The sequence below is a fragment of the Ambystoma mexicanum genome, chromosome 7p (assembly GCF_040938575.1).
Source record: "Ambystoma mexicanum isolate Mex_15411 chromosome 7p, UKY_AmexF1_1, whole genome shotgun sequence".
Classification (NCBI taxonomy): Eukaryota; Metazoa; Chordata; class Amphibia; order Caudata; family Ambystomatidae; genus Ambystoma; species Ambystoma mexicanum.
Window position 1 is genome coordinate 70,117,360 of NC_090939.1, and position 21,654 is coordinate 70,139,013.

Genomic DNA, 21,654 nt, shown 5'->3' on the forward strand with positions numbered 1-21,654 from the left:
GTGGGAACGGCATGTCGGTGGAAAGGAAGGTGTCTATGCTTATGCACTTACTGGGATATGAGGGGCAGCGGATTTTTGAAACTTTACCTAATGTCAATGAGTTGGATGCTGAAGAGGGCATGAATGATTTTGATGCGGCACTAGCGAAACTGGATAAACATTTCGAGTCAAAGATAAGTACTGTTTTGGAACGGTATCATTTTGGGATGAGATCACAACATGAGGGCGAGTCGGTAGAGGACTACATCACTGCCCTGAGGCATCTGTCTCTGAATTGCAAATTTGGGGAAAGCCTAGATGAACACATTAGAGATCAATTCATGTTGCACTGCTCCAATGACAAGATTAGGGAGGAAGTCTGGCTAAAGGATGATCCCTGCCTAGATGAGGTTATTGGTATAGCGAAAAGAATTGAACATACTCTACAGTGTGTTGCAAAGTTGGGGACGAAGGGTACCAAAGTTGAGCAACAGGTTGAGGTCCTGAGAGTGAGTGACAGAAAGAGGGATGCAGCCAAAACACAGAGAAAACAGAAAGGGAAAACACCCAAATCTGGTGATGTGTACCAAGGGAAAGGTGGCAATGCGACCCAGATGTCTAATAGAGTTCCCCAAAGGGAAGCTGTACAGAAATTGGGAAAAAAGAGAGATGAACGTCTATGCTTTCGGTGCGGAAGTCCTCGCCATCTATCTTCATCACCGATATGCCCTGGGAGGAAGTCGAAGTGTAACATTTGTAAAAGATGGGGGCATTTTGAAAACTGTTTTTCTAATTATAATATTGGTGCAGGGAAAAGTATAATGTTAATTGAGAAAGTTGATGGACCTTCATCAGAAGAATGTGAAGGCTCAGGTAATGAAATTGTGACGGTGAATATGGTTCAGTATAAAGAGATAGATGAGTGCGAGCACCCTTCGGCATGGGTTGAAGTAAATGAGTGTCAGATTAAGATGCTTGCAGATTCTTGCTCTAAAATAACCTTGATGTCAAAAGCTGTATATGAGAATGTGGTTGGTGTAAGGATGGATGAGTTGAGCCCGTCGGACAAGACACCTGGTGGCTATAATGGTAGCAGAATTGAGGTGTTAGGGTGTTGTACGGCAAGGTTCAAATTTAAAGACAGAGTTACGTATGGAAAGCTGTATGTCACAAAGAATGGTGAGATGTTATTAGGATGGAAGGAACAAAGGGGTCTATGTATCAAGTTAGACCCCAATAGCGAAGAACATGTTTTAAATGTAGGGAAGGAATCTGTGTGCGAGGGTTTGAAAGTGATTCCCAACAGTATGATTGCTGAATATCCTGATGTTTTCAACAAAGGTGTTGGTTGTCTCAAAGGTATGGTTCATAAAATTGTCTTAAAGGATGGTAGCAAACCTGTGGCGGCGAAACTCAGACCATTGCCGCTATCTATGCGCAATGCTGTGAGTGTAGAATTGGAGAAATTGATGAAAGCTGGTATCATTGAACCAGCCAAGGCGGTTGAGTGGATCTCCCCTGTAGTTGTTGATAAGAAACCAAATGGGGAGTTGAGGGTATGCATCGACCTGAGAGAATTAAACTGTTGTGTAGTGGCAGATCGACACCCGCTACCCAACATGGGGGAGCTGTTGAGCAGGATTGGCAATGCCAAATTCTTTGCCAAATTAGATATGGCTAGCGCCTATCATCAGATTAACCTAGATGTTGAGTCACACAAACTCACAGCGTTTATTACGTACGACGGAATTTACCAGTTAAGGCGCATGCCATTTGGTTTAATTTCAGCATCTTCTGTTTTCCGAAAGGTGATGGATGGGTTATTCAAGGGTATTACCAATGTTTGGTGTTTCCAGGACGACGTGTTAATCTGTGGAAATACCCAAGAAGATCTAAAGAAAAAAGTAGAAACAGTGTTGGAAATATTTAAGGCCCGTGGAATTACTTTGAGAGGGGAGAAGTGTGTCTTTTCCACTCGGGTAGTGGAATATTTAGGACATCAAATATCTGAAGAAGGATTGAAACCAAAAAGAGAGCTAGTTGATGGTATAAAGAAAATGCAATCCCCTAAGAATAAGGCTGAACTACGCTCATTCTTGGGGACAATAGAATTCTATCATCGTTTCATAGAGAATTACGCTGATAATGTTACTGCGCTAAGGGCATTATTGAGAAAGGGTGTAGAGTTTGATTGGAGCTTGGAGTGCGAAAGAGAATTTCATGAGATTAAGTCAAAAATTGACATGGCCAAACCTTTGGCCATGTATGACACTAGGAAAAAGACAATACTAGCGTTGGATGCAAGTGAAACTGGAATTGGTGTGGTGATGTCTCAAGTTGGAAGGGACGGATCAGAGATGGTGGTGTTACATGCTTCACGCATGTTGAGGGGAGCTGAACTCAACTACTCTGTCTTGGAAAAAGAGGCATTAGCATGTCATTGGGGAATTGAAAAGTTGAAAAATGTTATGTGGGGCCAAGACTTTGTATTGAGAACAGATCATAAGCCTTTGAAAGCTATATTTGAAAGTAAGGGACTGGACAAAGTGTCAAGAAGGGTTGCATGTTGGGTAACCAGACTACAATGTCACAAGTTTAGTATAGAGGTTGTTGCAGGAAAAGACAATGTCCAAGCTGATCATGCGTCAAGAGTAAGAGTTGAAGATGAGCATGGCATTGAGGGTTATGCTGATATTGAGTCTATGGTTTTTACCACTGGAGGAGGTGTAATTCACAAAGAAGAATGGAACAATGCATTTGCTTTGAATGACATGTGGAAGCGCATAATGTCATTCATTAGAGGGGATTGGCCAGAAAAGAGGTTGTTGTCAGGTGAAGAAAGGGCCTTCTGGGAGGCGAGGTTTGAATTATCCGTGAAGGATGGTTTGGTATATCGATGGGACAAGTTAGTTGTGCTGAGTTGCCTGAGGAGAAAACTTATTGATATTGCGCATCAAGGACACATTGGTGCGTATAAGACCAAGGAGGTGATTAAGGCCGATTATTGGTGGCCGGGGCTGGACCGTGAGATTGAGAGAGTAATTGGAGGTTGTATTAATTGTTCTAAGTCAGGGAAGAACATATCCGCGGTGGCACAGCCAGTGAAGGGAACTGAAAGTCCCAAGGGTGTTTGGCAGGATTTGGCCCTGGATATATTAGGACCTGTAGACATGGGCAGGGGTAGAGGTTGTTTTATTGTTGCACTAGTGCACATGTTCTCGAGGTGGACGGAGTTTAAAATAATGAGGGACGTCACAGGACGGTCCATAGTGGTATTTCTGGAGGAGGTATTTGAAAGGGAAGGATTACCTAGGAGTATGTTGACGGATAATGGTCCAAAGTTCACGGGAAGCTTCTTTCAAGAGTACATGTACAAGTGTGGTGTTAAACACAAAAAGACGGCATTGTATTATCCCCAAGCCAACAGCATGATTGAGAGGGTCAACCGATGCATTATGGAGGGTATCAGAAGAGGCAGTGCATGTGGTTTGGACAGGAAGGTGACTGTAAAAGAACGAATGTATGCTCTGAGAATGGCTCACAATACTGAAACGGGAGTTAGTTCTTTTGAGTTGATGAGAGGGCGGAAGGGCAACACAGTATTGTCGCCGGCTTGATTGGGCCAGGTGAGAGAGACAGATAAGGTAGTGGAAGAAGTTAAAAAAAAGGATGGATGAGCGGAAAAGTAAGTGGGTTGAAAAGGTCAATAAGAAATTCCCCAGAAAGAGAACAATTGTTGAAGTAGGTGACATGATCAGTATAAGAAAGGCTGTCATAGCAAAGAAGGGGGATCCTCTGTATTCAGATCCGGTTAGGGTGGCTCAGGTTTTCGAGGGTGCTGTGAAATTGGAGAGTGGGCAAGTGTGGAATCTGTCGCGAGTTGCCAAGGTGAGGAAATAAGGTGTGCTCACATTTGGCGACTTCACAATCTTTTCAGTTTATTTTTTGTTTGCGATGTTTAAAATGTATGTATATAGTTTTGTTTGATAAGGGAGGGGGTTTGTTATGGTGATATCTCACTGCAGGCTGACAATGCAGATCTGATCAGTAGAATGCTGTGAGAAGAATGCCGTGGCATACACTCTGTAGCATCATTTGGAATGTTATTCCTTGAGGAGAGACAGTTGATGTTATGCTGTGGAGAGGGTTGGGGGTCTTTGCCTTATGACTTGTATTTAACTAATAAACTACATGTCAACCCCATGACTGGAATGGTGCTTTCACAGACACCTATCGTAAAGGATGAGATTGGGCTGAGGGCCCAGGGACCAAGACACTGCCATTCAGATGGACATTATTGATGGTCTTGGAGGAGTAGAAGGAGGCCAAGACGGCCTCCCACTGAGTGCCACCATTAATGGGAGAGGAAGAAGGGAAGGGAGAGAGAACAGAGACCATATGAGGGGTGCATGGGTCTGGGGACGGAACAACAAAGAGGATGTTGGTGAGAGTCTGTCTGGAGGAAGCACTGATGTAGGTATCAGCAATAGGGAGGCCTGGTTTGGAGACCATCATGTCCCTCTTGAAGTTCTTCCTTCCCGACTTAGTGAGAGGTATAGGATAGGAGATGGAGTAGCAGTTAGAGAAGATAGGCGAGACGGAGAGCACACAGGGTCTTGTATTTTTATAGTGGGTGAAAATGATTGGGATTTAAGTTAAGTGTTCATTTCCCATCAAGATATTTATATTTATGAATTTCCTATTGATTCTATGACCATGGTATGAATGGCCCTGCATATTGTGAAGATGCCACGAAGAGCTGCATACCGTGCAGATGCTATGACTGGTCCTGCATATTGTGAAGATGCCCCGAAGGGCTGCACACCGTGCAGATGTTATGAATGGCCCAGCATATTGTGAAGATAACACGAGGGGCTGCACACCGTGCAGATACTATGAATGGCCCTGCATATTGTGAAGATACCACGAGGGGCTGCACACTGTGCAGATGCTATGAATGGCCCTGCATATTGTGACGATATCACGAGGAGCTGCACACTGTGCAGATACTATGAATGGCCGTGCATATTGTGAAGATGCCATGAAGAGCTGCATACCGTGCAGATGCTATGAATGGTCCTGCATGTTGTGAAAATGCCCCGAAGGGCTGCACACTGTGCAGATGTTATGAATGGCCCTGCATATTGTGAAGATATCACGAGGGGCTGCACACTGTGCAGATACTGTGAAGGTCTTGCCTAGTGCGCTAATGAACTGATGTATCCCTGCATATTGTGCAGATATTGTGATGTGCCTAAAAATGTGGATACACTGCCACCCTGTGACAACTAGTCCACGTGGTCCAAAGGCTGCCATCCACCTGCGGACTCAGGGCCTACCCTCTAGATTACCCAGGCCTGCATGCCTTTCTACCAAGCACATATCTATGTCCCTAGATATCCACCAGGCCTTGTGCCAAGCCTCACCCCATGAGGTGGTCTTGTACAAGAACATTAGAGCCCACTTCCTCTGATCCAGCCCTCAACCAGCTAAAAGGCCAAGCAGATCCCAAAGCACATCTTGTTTTGACTTGAGTCTGCTCCCACAATTAAAATCTTCAGAGCCTGCACGTTAAGGTGTTAAGCCTGGAGTACACACCAACCACCAACCCACCCATAAAACCGGCCAGTGAACCAATCTACTACTAATGTACCAAGAAAAATAGGAAAACAATCAAGGCAGCCCCTGGTTCACCACTACCATATGGTCCAAAATGTGATCTAATCCACACTGATCTCCTTAAAATGGCTGACACACATTCCTGGCTTTAAATATCTGCACCAAGATCATAGCATAAGCTAATTACCACAAGCAATATGCATTTGAATATAAATATATTTCTAAGGCTGGAAGCCTCATCAACAACCGAGAGAAGATCCAACCTATGGCCCACCACTAGCGAACCAGCTGCTAGGGACCATCATGCTCACCCAGCCGCTCACCCCACCAGCCTACCTGCCCCGCCCCCATACTGGTCAAGTGACTATCAGACACCTATGACCCATTACTTGGTGGGCCTATTCACTCTCCTGTACCAGGGACCTGACTGAAAGGATAATTCTATCCAGGCCCCACCTGCCTTCTGTTGGGTGTGGCTTTGCCTTGTCCCCTATTGTAATTGGGGCTAGTGACACCATTAGTGGTCGTCTGTGAGTTCTCTGTGTTTTAACCGACCTTGAGGCAGGCTTGGACTGACCTGTAGGGCAATAGGGCAATGCCGGAACCAAAAACAAAAAATGCTTTGTCCAATGTGTGCCAGTTTGATGAGTTACTTCACTATGTGGCTTGTAGTTTTGATCAGTGTTGCTGACTAAATATTCTTTAAATTGCACAATTTGCATCACATTGTATCAAAAAACTCCCCCTTGGGTACTATTCACACAGGCACAAAAATAATGAATTACCATTTCAGTGTCAGTAACTAAATCATGCCAGTGACAAACCCGTGTCTGAAAAAAACCGAAGATCCTGACTTTACATCTAAAAGGAACATCTTTAACTGTAGACAACATTTAAATACCTGCGGATTCAAATCAATCAATCTCCAGATGAAAAAGAATGCGTTGAACAACTGCTGATAAACATCCATTCATTTGCACGTCAAGCAAGCGTGCTTCATGGGAAATTTGGGAATTTTTCATACAAGCCAATTTTAGCTTTTTTCTGAAATAAAGTGGTTGCATCTATAAATTACGGAAATGAAACACTGATTAAACTCAAACCTATGATATGGCCAAAAATTGAAGCCATCTTCTTGCGGAAAATTATGATGCTACCAACTTCTTTTCCGATTGCAAGGATACAATTTGAGATCGCGACACAATCTCTAGCCTCAATTGTCCTCTGGAAGAAAATTGACTTGTTCCGAAAAGTGATGACCGAAGATGCAATGCCAGCGATGGAGATCTTAAGGACAAAGCCTAATACAATTTGCAGTAAAGCTTTGTCTGAATGGAAAGTGCAAATGACTGCGAGCATTGAAAAAGAAGCCATACCAATGGAGATGTTAACAAACCGCCCACAGGAGGCCAAGCAGAAATTTATGCAGAATGATTGGATACACACGATGAGTGAAAAATCAAAGTATCAAGAAAATGTAACATGTGATCTGGATATCAGAGCCTTGAACCAACTACCCGACTATTTGAAGATCTTTCCGTATAAAAATATTAGGAATCTTTACCTAAAGCTGCGGCTGAACACCCTACCCACAAGATCCAGACTGACCAGAATAAAACAACTCAATGCTTCACAACAATTGTGCAGATTCTGCAAAAATACTGAAACTATTGAGACAATTTTCCATATTACCATGAAGTGTCCCGAGTTACAAATTGAGAGATCTTTCTGCAGAAACTATTTCAAGTTTGATGCGACAACGACGGATATGAAAACAAGATGGACTCAAATTCTTTCAGGCCTGATAAGAACTTGATATCTGTCATTATCCAATTTTGGATTAAAATTATGAGAAGAGATGAGACTCTTACAAATAAAAACCTGATCTAATTAGTGATGATGTTACATGTAAAAAATGAAATAAGTTAAGATGTGCTCAAATGAAATGTTTCTTTTGTAAACTATACCATTTTAAATTTTTGAAAAAAGAATGAAGATTCCCCCTGCTAATAGCGCAGGGAGCTCTTGATTCTATTAAAGACAAGGAGGCGAGCATTAAGCTTTCATCTTCTTTATTCTCTACTCTCCAGCAGCTTCAACAACTATAAACTTTTGGAAAACTTTCATTGAAAATTAAACTTGTTTTTTTTTAAGAAAAACTTCAAGTCCCATCATTCTTGTAGTCCCATAGTCTCTGGCCATGTGACCTAGTCCTTCCTGTTCTCCTGTCCTTCCTCTTCTTAGATTGCTCGAACTGCAATCTTTTATTAACTGCATAATCAACTGTTCAACTTGTGCTGAACTTCCTGCTTTGTACTGGGTCGACCTCTCACATTTGAACTTGCAAGCTTGTTCCAGACCCCCTGATCTGCTTAGGACTATCATCCGTTCTTTTGCTCATCCCCTAATGCCAGGAAGAAACAAAACATATATATTAGGGCGGGGAATACAAACCCTATTCTGGAAGGAATAGTCATGTTAATCATCAACATTGCATCCATCAATTACTTCCCCATTGCATCATGTGTATTCGGGACGGGAATTTAATGCTCGCCTCCTTGTCTTTAATAGAATCAAGAGCTCCCTGCGCTATTAGCAGGGGGAATCTTCATTCTATGTCAAGACGGAGGCGAGCATTAAGCTTGTTCAAAGCTTCAAACCACCGTCTCTGCTATTGAATTTATTGGTCTAAAGTAGAACGTCCTGAACGTTGCATCGCTAGCCCAATCCGCTGCTTTCATAATGTCTTGCAACGCAGTGCCTTGCCCTAGCGCTTTCGATGCCATCGCCCCTCTGACTGAATGCGCCCCGAATTTGGACATGTCAATGCCTGCCAGGTTCATGATATCCCTGACCCATCTCGCTATGGTGGCTGTCGCTCCTCTTCTATGTGGTCTCCTACGCGCTATTAGCAGTTGGGTTATTCCTGCCGGCCTCACTTCTGCTGTTCTGCTCTCGTATTCTTTAATACACTTCGCAACGCACCACTTAGGGTGGTCCGGCATATATGGGTACGTGATCGTAGAGGAATCTGTTTTTCGTCCTTCTGGCTAAGGTGAAAGTCACTCCCTCTGGTCCATAAATCTTTCGATTTATCTCTAATGCTTTCACGTCCACTACTCTCCTGCATGATACCATGCACAGGAGCATAGCTAGCTTTCCGGACAACTGACTCAGGGACAAGTACCTGTTGTTGGGCCAATCTGCCAGAAATTTCAGCACTATCGATACGTCCCAGAGGGTGTCGTATCTAGGTTGCGGAGGTTTCCTAAACCTTATCCCTTTCAACAGCCTTATCACCGCTGGGTTCTCTCCTACTGGGATCCCTGCCAATGGCAGATGACCTGCCGAGATCACGGACCTATAAACTCCTATGGTCCTGTAAGCTTTACTGTCTTGTAACAGTTCTGCTAAAAAATGTATTATATCAACTAGAGGGGCAGAAACGGGATGAATATTTCTCCTTCTGCACCATGTTGACCACCTATTCCAAGCTGCGTCGTAGCTCCTTCCTGTAGAAGGCGCCCAAGACTCTGCGATGAGGCACGCAGCCTGCGCTGAAATTCCCGGGAGATTCCAGCTTCTCCTGCTATCCTGCACGCCATCAGCGGTAGTGTCCCCTTCACTCTCAGAGGGTGATATGACCCAGCTGGGTCCGTGAGCAGGCTCGCTCCTTGCGACAATAGTCTCGGGTAGTCTATTAACAATTCCATGAGCGTCGGAAACCATACTTGCGATTTCCAGATCGGAGCCACTACTATGAGGCTCGCCGCCTCCCTGCGCACCTTCGCTAGTACCCTGCTCATCATTATAAATGGCGGGAACGCGTGGTGCACCTGGCCTCTCCAATCCTGCAGGAACGCATCGGCCCCTGCTGCTGCTGGGTCTAATCTCCAGCTGAAAAACCTCTCTTTCTGTGCGTTCAGTCTGGACGCAAACAGATCTGTATGAAACGGTCCCCACAGTACTTCCAGTTGTCGGAATATGCTCCGCTCCAGCATCCAATCGCTGGAGTCCGAGAGGTATCTGGAGTTCCAGTCCACTTTCGCATTCAACGATCCTGGAAGGTACTCGGCTGTTACTGAAATCCCCGATTCCAGACAGGTGTGCCAAAAGTCTTTGGCTATCTCTGGATCTCGTCCCGCCTGGAAGTCACTTTCCCTTTGGTAAAAGCCTTGATCTCAAAAGATCCGGCTAAAAGTTCCAGACAGTTGATGTGTAGCCAGAGTTCTTCCGCGCTCCACCTCTCTCTTGTCTGCAGATCTCCGCATCGGGCTCCCCAGCCTGCTCGGCTGGCATCGAACTCTATTACCATGTCTGGATGGTCGCCGAAAATGGCTCTCCCCTTCCAAGCTTCCATGTTCGCCAACCACCACTGTAGTTCCGTCCTGGACTCCTGATAGATGTGAACTAAATGGTGGTAATGCAAACCCTGTTGTAAGTGTCGTATTTTTAATCTCTGCAGAGCTCGATAATGCAGGGGACCTGGAAAGATCGCTTGTATCGAGGCTGCTAACAGACCTACCACTCTTGCTATGGTACGGAGGGATATGACTGTCTTGCTGAGGCAAGTTCTCAGTTCTCTTTTTATGTCTCTGATCTTCCTGTTTGGAAGCTCTAGAGTTGCTGTCCTGGTATCTAAGATGAACCCTAGGAATTCTAATCTCCTGGCTGGTTTCATCTCCGCTTTCTCGTGGTTCACTAGGGATCCCAGAGACGTCGGGAGCTTCACCACCCAGTCGGCTTGGTAACGGAGCGTTTCTTTGCAGCTGGCCATCAGTAGGATATCGTCCAGATATATAATCATCTGAATCCCCTTCTCCCTGATCGCCGCTGCTACTGGCTTCATGATCTTCGTGAAAGTCCGCGGCGCTGACGCTAGCCCAAACGGCATCGTGGCAAATTGCCATAATTGCCCGTCCCAGTCGAATGCCAGGAAGGGGCGAAACTCTTTGTGAACCGGTATCGTCAGGTCTGCATCTTTCAAATCTATCCTCACTAGCCAGTCATCTTGCCTGAGTGTATCCCTGAGCTGATGGGTCCCTTCCATCTTGAAATGATTGTAGACTACCCATCTGTTCATGTCCTTTAGATTTATTACTGGTCTTACTTTGTCCTTCCGACGGACCAGGAACATGTTGCTCACAAATCTTGGGAATGACTCGCATTGCTCTATCGCTCGCTTCTCTGCAAGCTTTTGCAGTTCTGCGTATAATAACTCCTTCTCTGTCTGTGACGCGACTAGAGGAGGGGCTGTTTTGCTTTGAGTAGGGGTCCCTGTGAACTATATGTGCATGCCTTTCACTGTCTGAAGGATCCAGGCGTCGTTGGAAAGCGATCGGCAGTTTTTCCAAAACCTCTCTGTTCTCCCTTGCCAAATGTGTCACCGAACAAGATTCCTTGCGCTGCCTCGCCTGCTTCATAGGAAGAGAGATCTCCTAGTTTCTTGTTGATTTTTAGCAGAAGGCCTCTTCTGCGCTCGGATGAAATCGCGCAATTCGCATTGCCCAAAAGGCTTATGGCCCTCTGCGCCCAGTTTGCTAGGACTCCTGGGTCCACCTCCTCACCAGTGTCCTTAGCCCGTTCCGCCAGATCCATAATTTTCGCTAGCGGACCGGCTATGTCCAGGATCTTTTCCTGGCAGCTTTTCCAGGAACAGTCTATTCCTTTCCTGAGATCTCTGTTCGATTTAGCGACGAAGGAGAGCATTTTCGGGTCGAGTTCCGGGGCTTCTGCTACCTTGCCTGGCAAGTCCGGTCGCAGACACTCCGCTCTCATCCTCTGTCTTACTTCCATCTCTAAAGCTTTACACAGTCTTTGCGTCATGTATTTCGTAACCCTCGGTGAGGGTACCCATTCTGATGATCTGGGATTTCTTATCTCCTCAGGCTGGAACATATCAGAGATCTCATCCTCCTCTAGGTTGTTCAGCTTTCTGAGCCTCTTCTTAGGAGGAGGTTGGCATTCCTCGTCTTCTTCATTATCTGCTTCCTCCTGAGAGGAGTTCGGGGGTTCTTGTGATTCCTCTTCGGGGAAACCTTCCTCTATATTACCCATATTGTCGTCCCCTGGATAGGGGGTCTCGAGGCTCGGCACCTGCAATTTCTTCATGAACGCTTCTATTAGTTTGCTGAAAGCGCCATGAGCCTCTGGGACCTCTGATCCTGCCCCTTCAGTTTGGCCCGGCGGGTCAGAAGAGTCTTCGCTCTTCCGGGGCTTGTTACACCCCTTTGGGCCCTTTGCTGAGACCCTACTGGACGTGCTTTCTTCGGTGCATAAGTGTTTCTGGCTCAGGAATTGCTCGATGGTGTGGAGTCTGTCCTGGAGTGGTCTGACTCCCTGAGCCACTGCCTCTGTCAGTGAATCTCCCAGCACTTCCTTAAAGCTGTAGGCCAGGTCCTCATGGGATACTGCCTCCTGTTCCTCCTCACTCCATTCGAAATGAGGCATTATAGTGCTGTCAGGTGCCTTAAGTACCTTAGAAAGGTGTAGTGGCACGTCCACTGATCCACTCTGTGAGGCTGCACCTTATCTGCACTCATAGTGAGTTGTGCAGTACTTTCTTGGGACTCTTGCACTGTCCCTCGTGTAGATTTTACACTCAGAAGTGTCTTTAGAAGCTGAGATCAGCTAGGTGTGTTGAATATGAAGCTTATTACTGCTTCGTAACGAAGGCTATCGGTACAACTGCTCCTAAATCTCTTTCTCCACGGAGTTTCCCGTGTTAAGCCCCACCCACCCGAGGGTGGGGGCTCTTTTTCCTTCAGCGTTTTGCTGTGATTCAATTGAGGGGATTCCCTCAACTTGCTCGCTGCGCCGATGGTTGGCTCCGCCCCCTCAAGGGTGGGAGCTGGAGCTCATAGGCTCTGCTGTGAGCGGCGAGGTTCCCGCTCGCGTGGGTGACGTGCGAGCGAGTAGGAGAAACTCAGGGTTTCCCTGCTCGCGCCTGGCCCCGCCTCTCCAAGGGTGGGGGCCGGAGCTCATAGGCTCCGCTGCGAGTGGGAAGGTTCCCGCTCGCGTTGCGGATGACGCGCGAGCGGGAAGGAAAACTCAGGGTTTCTCCAATCGCACCTGGCCCCGCCTCCCCAAGGGTGGGGGGCTGCCTGCTCCCAGCGCAAAGACGCACCGCGGCTGAATGGATCTTCCTGAGGGGAAAATCTGCCGTCCCCTGAGGTGCCGATAGTGCGGCACAGGGCTGCAGAGTCCCTCACAACGAAAAACCTGAGTTTAAACACAGAAAAAGTCAGGCTGCGCTGGGCGCGCGCTCTTGATAAGCAAATAATTGGCTAAAAGGATAAATAATCACGCTAACACATTGAAGCTAGTACCCCAAGACTGGAGCATATGAAAAGGTTACTTATCTCATGGAGAGCAGGAAAAGAAGAGGAAGGACAGGAGAACAGGGAGGACTAGGTCACATAGCCAGAGACTATGGGACTACAGGAATGATCGGACTTGAAGTTTTTCTTTAAAAAAAAAAAGTTACATTTTAAATGAAAGTTTTACAAAAGTTTATATTTGTTGAAACTGCTGGAGAGTAGAGAATAAAGAAGATGAAAGCTTAATGCTCGCCTCCGTCTTGACATAGAATTACCATTTGCAATGGTGCGCCACTTTTTCATTGGTGCCCGAGACAATTTTATGCCACATTCTGACCCTTGAGGCTGCAGCTTGTCATCAAGAGGGTTAATCTTTCTTTCTTTTCTCCTGTTCCACTATGACAGCATTTCTGTTAGTCAGTTCCATTGGTCAGGTGGTGGAACGATGGTGTGCAGGGGTGTTGCTAGGTCTGGAAAAGATATGGGGCTATGCTAATGTCGGGACTCGGGGCTAGCTAGCCTTTTGGTTGTAGCCCCAGAGCTTCTGTCAGGTGCTACAACCCAAAGATCCGGGGCGATAGCCCCCTGGCGCCCCCTAGTGGCGCCTCTGGTGGTGCAGCATATTTCCCTGGGTGTGGCTGGGTTGCATCCTATTCATTTCTATTTGGATGTATTTAGTGCTTTCACCAAAGCGCTGAACACAATGATAAAAAAAAGGTGCAATAACAGAAGTAATGATAACAAATTAATTAAGATGAGGAGAGGGAAAGTGAAAGAGAAAAGGAGAGATTTATTTATTTATTTTTAGAGCGCCAAAACAAGGTCGGAGGCATCAGGCAGTCAAGTATGAGCTGGTTTTGGGAAGGAACAAAGGAAACGGGAAGGAACAAAGGAAACGGGAAGGGCGGGTTAAAGAGAAACAAGGGAGGGGGGATACAGTGGGGCGAGATGTCATTATTAGCAAGAGATGAGCTGAGTTTAAAACATGCCAAGAGAGGTTGATAAACGGAGAAACAGAGGGGGGGAGATCGTTCCAGTGTTTGAGTGAGAAAAAAGAATGAACTCCTGAAGCACAGGGGGACCGGGAAAGGTAAGTAGAAGCTGGTTTTGGGAACAAAAGAAACCGGTGGGAGGGTTCGGGGGAGGGGGGACAAGGGAAACAAAGGAGGAGAGATAGAGTGGTCTGAGACCACGGATGCATTTGTAGACAATAGAAAGGCAGTGAAAAGGGATCCGTGCATCAAAAGGTAAGAGATAATGGAGATGAAGTGATAGAGGGGCCTGGGGAGAGCTGAGTTATGCTGGGAATTGCGTAATTCGTCATAACTATGACCCCAGGATGCCTGGGAGGCTGCAGGATGACTGGGAGGGTGTAGGCCGCCTGGGAGGGTGTCGGCTGCCTGGGAGGATGTAGGCTGCTTGGGAGGGTGCAGGATGCCTGGAAGGGTGTAGGCTGCGTAGGAGGGTGTAGGCTGCCTGGCAGGGTGCAGGATGCCTGGAAGGGTGTAGGCTGCCTGGGAGGGTGTAGGCTGCGTGGGGGGGTGTAGGCTGCTTGGGAGGGTGCAGGATACCTGGAAGGGTGTAGGCTGCCTGGGAGGGTGTAGGCTGCCTGGCAGGGTGCAGGATGCCTGGAAGGGTGTAGGCTGCTTGGGAGGGTGCAGGATGCCTGGAAGGGTGTAGGCTGCCTGGGAGGGTGTAGGCTGCCTGGCAGGGTGCAGGATGCCTGGAAGGGTGTAGGCTGCTTGGGAGGGTGCAGGATGCCTGGAAGGGTGTAGGCTGCTTGGGAGGGTGCAGGATGCCTGGAAGGGTGTAGGCTGCCTGGAAGGGTGTAGGCTGCCTGGCATGGTGCAGGATGCCTGGAAGGGTGTAGGCTGCTTGGGAGGGTGCAGGATGCCTGGAAGGGTGTAGGCTGCTTGGGAGGGTGCAGGATGCCTGGAAGGGTGTAGGTTGCCTGGAAGGGTGTAGGCTGCCTGGCATGGTGCAGGATGACTGGAAGGGTGTAGGCTGCCTGGAAGGGTGTAGGCTGCCCGGCAGGGTGCAGGTTGCCTGGCAGGGTGCAGGATGCCATGGAGGGTGCAGGATGCCTGGCAGGATGCAGGATGCCTGGCAGGGTGCAGGATGCCTGGGAGGGTGCAGGGTGTTTAGGAGGGTGTAGGCCGCCTGGCAGGGTGCCGGATGCCTGGGATGGTGTAGGCCACCTGGCAGGGTGCAGGATGCCTGGGAGGGTGCAGGATGCCTGGAAGGGTGCAGGGTGTTTAGGAGGGTGTAGGCCGCCTGGCAGGGTGCCGGATGCCTGGCACGGTGCAGGATGCCTGGGAGGGTGCAGGGTGTTTAGGAGGGTGTAGGCCGCCTGGCAGGGTGCCGGATGCCTGGGATGGTGTAGGCCGCCTGGCAGGGGGCAGGATGCCTGGGAGGGTGCAGGATGCCGGGAAGGGTGCAGGGTAGGAGGGTGAAGGCCGCCTGGCAGGGTGCCGGATGCCTGGGAGGGTGCAGGTTGCCTGGCAGGGTGCAGGATGCCTGGGAGGGTGCAGGATGCCTGGGAGGGTGTAGGCTGCCTGGGAGGGCGCAGGATGCCATGGAGGGTGTAGGCTGTTTGAAAGGGTGCAGGAAGCCTGGGAGTGTGCAGGATGCCAGGGAGGGTGTAGGCTGTTTCAAAGGGTGCAGGGTGCCTGGGAGGATGTGGGTTGTTTGAGAGGGTGCAGTATGCAACGCTTCTGATTAGAATCCTGTTTCACAGAACTGTTAATAAACTAAATAAACAGCGCGTGACCAAGTCCTTCATCTATGTCATTGACTTGTGCTTGTAAATGCTTATGCATGTTTTCTTACAATCAAGCCACCAGTCGCCTCGTTTAATTATTGGCAGGTGGGGGCACAGCTGGATATTCGTTATCTGCACACATATGACCTCACGCATGTTCAAGTGCGCTTCCTCTACCTGTCCATGCCACCCCTATCTAAGAACTGGGGTACCGCTCCTGTGCACAGGTTAGACTCACAAAGGCGCCCCAGGTCTGATGCAGCTTCGCCCTTTTAGAAGCATCATCTGGACATCAAAAGATGGGCGCCTCTGGGTGCCCCCTCTGACCCGTCCTGTGTTACCTCCCTAAAGAAAGTCCATTACCTTTTAACCCCTTAAGTGCTAAAGACGAGCTATTTGCATAGACTTGCATAGCATTTAGAAGAAGCTAGCGTTCTCGTCACCGCGCTGGTGCCAGCTCTCAGCATTTGCCTCTCGACCACACATGCGATTTGTGGAGTAGCCCTCCTTCCCAGAAGGGGCAATGTCCTGGGACACACTGGCTTTCCTGCTTCAAAGGCCTCCTGTATCTAACCTAGGGTGGCCATGCCTAGAATATACACAGCATGTGACAGCACTCCCTTGTGGTACACAAAGCTGCGTGTGTTTGCCCCAGGATGGCAGTGCCATAGCATATGAACCTGTATTTAGTATAGGATGACTTCATCTAACGTGCCAGGCTTTACCTGGTGTTTAATGCCACCACCTGAGAATATGAGCCAGTACTTATCTTCTCACTGTCGAACCATGGCTATGCGAGGATGTTTCTCTTATATGAGGCATAACATGGCAGTACTGTGGCATATGATGGGAGTGCCTTGGCATAGCATACCTGCAGTATTAAGCTGGCCTGGTATAAGGTGGGCGTAAATCGCTATAGGAGTATGAAGTCAGAAGATAATGGCAGCACCTGGGGAGGCAGGTGAAGCTGTTTCAAGCATATAATGGCTATACCCGGCACATGAGGCATAACCTGGCATACGATGTCACCATATGATCATATGAGGCTGTAATTAGAATATAATGGCAGCACAGGGGCCTTCAATATTTGATGATTATATAAGACTTTAGCTGGAATACGACGAATTAGCATCAATCGAAAAGAATTCAGATGAAGGAGAATACGAAACCCTCCGAAAATTGAAACACCAAATATCTGCCCAACGCTAAGTTAAAACGTAGACAAACTGAACGTGAACGGGGAAGGTCCCTTCCTCTTCTCGCGTCTACCCCCAGCGCGCCTCTATTTCTCAGGCTCAACGTCGCTTTACTTCTATATCTCACTCACTTTCCATTGCTTTTTGGAATGCACACTCTGTCTGAAAAGCGTCGTTAGACTGGAGGTTGGTTTCCGTTTTTAGAGCGACAGTGCTTCCTCTTCGGACGTCTTTGTCTGAGGATATTAGGATGGCTATGGAAGGGGGGGGTCCAGGTCTTGGAAACTTGAATAGTGGTGTCATAACCATCTTGAGTAACTGTAGCAGCACCCTGAATGACTAGATTATACATCCGGGCAGCCTTAAATTATCCAGAGGGTGTCTCACAACCTACTCCCCGGGGATCCGGTACTCAGGGGGCTAGCAGATGCAAGCTGCCCTGTCAGCCCAAGGGCCAGTCCCTGCCCCGACAGGACATGACATCCTTGGACACTCCCTGGAGTTTATTTCATTTGGCAGACAAAAGAATCCTCACATGTAGCTTCTGAAATGAAAGCATAGTACTAATTTGCACAATATGGCAAAATGTACACAAGATCAAAATAAAAAGAATTGGGACACTTCTCCAAAACCAGCCCTTAACTTCAGTTAGCAAATACAGTAAGTCATATTTTTGCAATGCATTGGACAGCCAGATGGCGTTTTCAAACAAAAGATTTAAAAAGACCTTTTTCAAACAATATTTCTACCTTCTACATCTGGGAAGAGATGTGTTGAAGTTCCTGAATTGCAGGCTGGTCTCAAATCCCGGCTCCTCCACTTAACCAAAGCGTGTGCTGCCGTGCAAATCCTTTTATCTCACTTTACCTTTTCTATTTGGGCCCCAAAGCTGTGCACCATCCTGGTAAATCTCATTAGTTAAATCAGTGATCACTGCTAAACCATAAAGACGTGGCTCTATCGCTCTTAGTTAGTATTTTTCATCATCTGTTATTTTCAAGCCTTTTTGGGTTCTTCCTTATTACTATAATGCCAGTCTGATCTTGGGCAAAAGCTTACACTGAAACCAAAGTGAACCAAACGTTCTGGGCATATGCGTGTAGGGTTCATGTACAGTATAGCAGAGCCCTCAACTGTCGTCAGTTGCCCTAGGGGTCTATACACTTTTTATTCTCTCTACCTTTCCTCTTGTAGCGCTGTCACAGAGTCTCTCCCATTGCTATACAGCCCCATAACGAATGGCAGGAGACGCTATACAAAAACAAGAAAACATAACATAGCACATGAGGCTGAACCTGCGGCATGAAGGCCAGAATCTGAGCATGTGTGAATGTATCGTGCATATGGGGAGCATACTTGCCATGCACGTGTATAGGTGGTGCAAGTCTATAGGTGGCGTAAGATAGCGCCTAAACGTATCAGACTGCCTTTGGCAAATGGCAGGGGGACAGGGGCATGTGAGGCTATAACTGGAAAAAGATGGCAGCAACTGTCTGAAGATGTCTTGTCGCATGAAGGCAGTGCCCCTGGCAAGTGAGGGCTGTACCCCTGGCAAGTGAGGGCTGTACCCCTGGCAAGTGATGGCTGTACCCCTGCCATATCAAGGCCTTCCCCATTTTTAGAACAATATTATGGCTGTGTTAGTAATATTTTATTATGTTATTAGTCTTACACATAATTCCTTTTAAATGTCAGTAATGTGATTTTCTGTGATGCCATCAGGGTCAAGGGTCACGTGACAGCAGTACCCTGCAGTCGCCTGGCAGCTGCTGACACGCCGTCAGGCATATCATAGGATTTCTGCTTAAACTCCCATTTTGGTTCAGTGATGTCCCTGCCTGTGCCGTTGTGGGAGGGGACCACCCAACCATATGCAGATCAGTTTTGACCCGACCCCTTGCGGGAGCATTCCCGCGCAATTCCACGCATCTCTTTGTGGTATTCTTGACTTTGAAATATAGTGTAGGTTTGTGTCGCGATGTTTTCCTTTTCCTCTGTTACTTCTGCGCATTCGTGTGATACACAGGCGGAATGTTCTCGAGTGGACAGTCGGCTAGTATTTTCATTGTGAGCTGCGACACCGCGGGGGGCAGCGGAACGGCTTTCAGACGGCCTGCATGCTTCAAGCCTGACAGGCTGCAGGGCCCAGAGCCGAGCTCCCCACACGGGACTGGGCCTGCACCTCGGCAGGAAGCAGGCTAGCTCAGGCTGGACGGGGTCACGGGCAGGCCAGGCCGTGCTATGGGCCTCCACACACACACACACCCTGTGCGACCCGGGTGCCACCACATCACGGGCCCTAAAGCCGTCAGTCAGTTCATGAATGCTCCCACTGCACTCACATGGCAGGCCGGGTGGCATTGACCCCTCCAACTGCGCTCAGCCTGGCCTTTCTCGGTCCCTCTTCCCCTGGACAAAGCCAGGCCTCACACGCAGGCGGGTATTTAGAGGGCGTGGCTGAACTTGACCACGCGCTGTTCTCTGGGCCTATTCTCAACCCAGATTCCCATGGCTGCTGCTGGAGGACCTGGGCCAATAGAGTGGGGAGGGGCCTTGGGGTCCTGGGACAGTGGTGCACGGGAGGGTGGCACCAGGAGCAGAGTTCGAGTGTATCGCCACATTACCATCTACCAGTCCCCTATGTGCCTGCCTGTATCTGGCAGGACTCCATCCACCATTCCCCTCTGTGCCTGCCTGTGTCTGGCACCATTCCCCTCTATGCCTGCCTGTATCTGGCAGGACTCCATCCACCATTCCCCTCTGTGCCTGTCCCCTCTGTGCCTGCCTGTGTCTGGCACCATTCCCCTCTATGCCTGCCTGTATCTGGCGGGGCTTCATCCACCATAGGCTGAGTAGTGTGGGTCCCCCTTCACTCTTGTTTCTGATACCCTAATACCTGGGGTGAAGAAATAACAATACAGACAGAGTATTTGTTCGTGGAAAAATTATGGGCGTAGGCTATTTTATTTTCTACAGAAAATAACACCACACCATAATCATGATGACCAACAATAAAAATCGCTTTTTCGCACGTCGTGTCCAGGGGATGTGAAAGCTCCGCCTTCTCCTTGGCTATTTTCCGTTACCCATGGACATCCGTTCCTGGACACGCGCCACCGCTGCCTATGACTTTTCTTCTACCGTGTACCGTATAAAAGTACTCGGCGTGCCTGTTCCATGTTCTTTGTCTTCTTGTTGTTGGGCGGGTTGAGTGGCAAAACGTTTCCTATCCCCCTTTTCCATGACCTGGGAGTTTACCCGAATGAGGTGAGCTCCTACCTGGTTGTGTTTCTTCCTGCCTCACTTCGGGGTACTTATACCCCTTTCCCCTTTGTTGTCCCCCTGGGGGGGGGGCTGGACTTCCTCCTGCCCCCCCATTGTCTTTCCTCGCACCTTTCCCCATTTGTTGTTGCTTTCCCCTGGTAACGCAGAGGGTGGGGGCGCCGCATTGTCTGCCCCTCCCTCTTTGTTTCGCGCCGTTTGTTCCCCCACCCTGCGCCTAACCCCCCAGGCCCTCCATCGTGTCGTACTTTGTACGACCCGGGGCCTGGGGCATAGGCTGAGTAGTGTGGGCCCCCCTTTGCTCTTGTTTCTGATACCCTAATACCTGGGGTGAAGAAATAACAATACAGACAGAGTATTTGTTCGTGGAAAAATTATGGCCGTAGGCTATTTTATTTTCTACAGAAAATAACACCACACCATAATCATGATGACCAACAATAAAAATCGCTTTTGGGCACGTCGTGTCCAGGGGATGTGAAAGCCCCGCCTTCTCCTTGGCTATTTTCCGATACCCATGGACATCCGTTCCTGGACACGCGCCGCCACACCTGAGTGGGTGTTGCCTGGGCCGCTCAGGTCCCCCCAGAAAGCGTCCCTAACTGCATCCCCGTGCTGCTAAAGCTCTGAAAATGTTATCTGAAAATACACCCATCCCTTTGTTCGAAAGGTGTACGCCATCCTGATGGAACAAATCCGGGTCATTCTGTGACAAGCCATGTTTTATGAAATGGATCCCTGTGCTCCTGCAGTACCTTTCTACTGTCTTGTTTACCTTTTTTCTAGCTGTTTCAATGGCATGCCTCCTGTGTGCCCCGTACCAGACTCTGCGCGTGATGATCTCGGACATAAAAATTTCTGTTTTCCACCAGCAGTGTGCTATCGCCCTTAATGACTCACACATGTTGCGCATTAGCTTGGCCCTGTTTGTTTTGACCAGGTCGTTACCCCCAAGGTGTATTACCAGGTATTCGGGAGGGTCCCTGAACCCGATCAAATCAGACAGCCGGTCGTGAATGTCTTCCCACAGCATTCCTGGGAGGCCCCACCAGGAAGTTATTGTCTTTTTAAAATGCAGGCCCTCTTTGAAGTCTTCTATCCACCTGCCTGCCCGGGTCACAAAAGAATGGCCGACTATCCATGCTGATCTGTATGGCCCTGTATCTGCATTTGTGGATGGGAAAGGCATCATATCAGATTTTCTCGAACATATTTTTTGAAACACCCCCCAATTTTCTTTACGCCCTTTGCTCCCTGCCCATGCCGATGTGGCTGCCCCTATTCTGAAAGAGTGGGTCCCAAACTCCGCTGCATCCCACCCCGGTTTTGCTATGGTTTTCTTTAGTATTGCTTGGAACTGGTATCTGCTGAGGGCTCTGCCATCCCTGTGTATCAATAACTGCCCCCCGACTTCCGGTCGTACCTCCAGGAATTGTTTGGTAATGCACCTGGGGCAATGTTCCCTTTCCTTGATGCAGTTTAGCTCTATTGCTCTTCC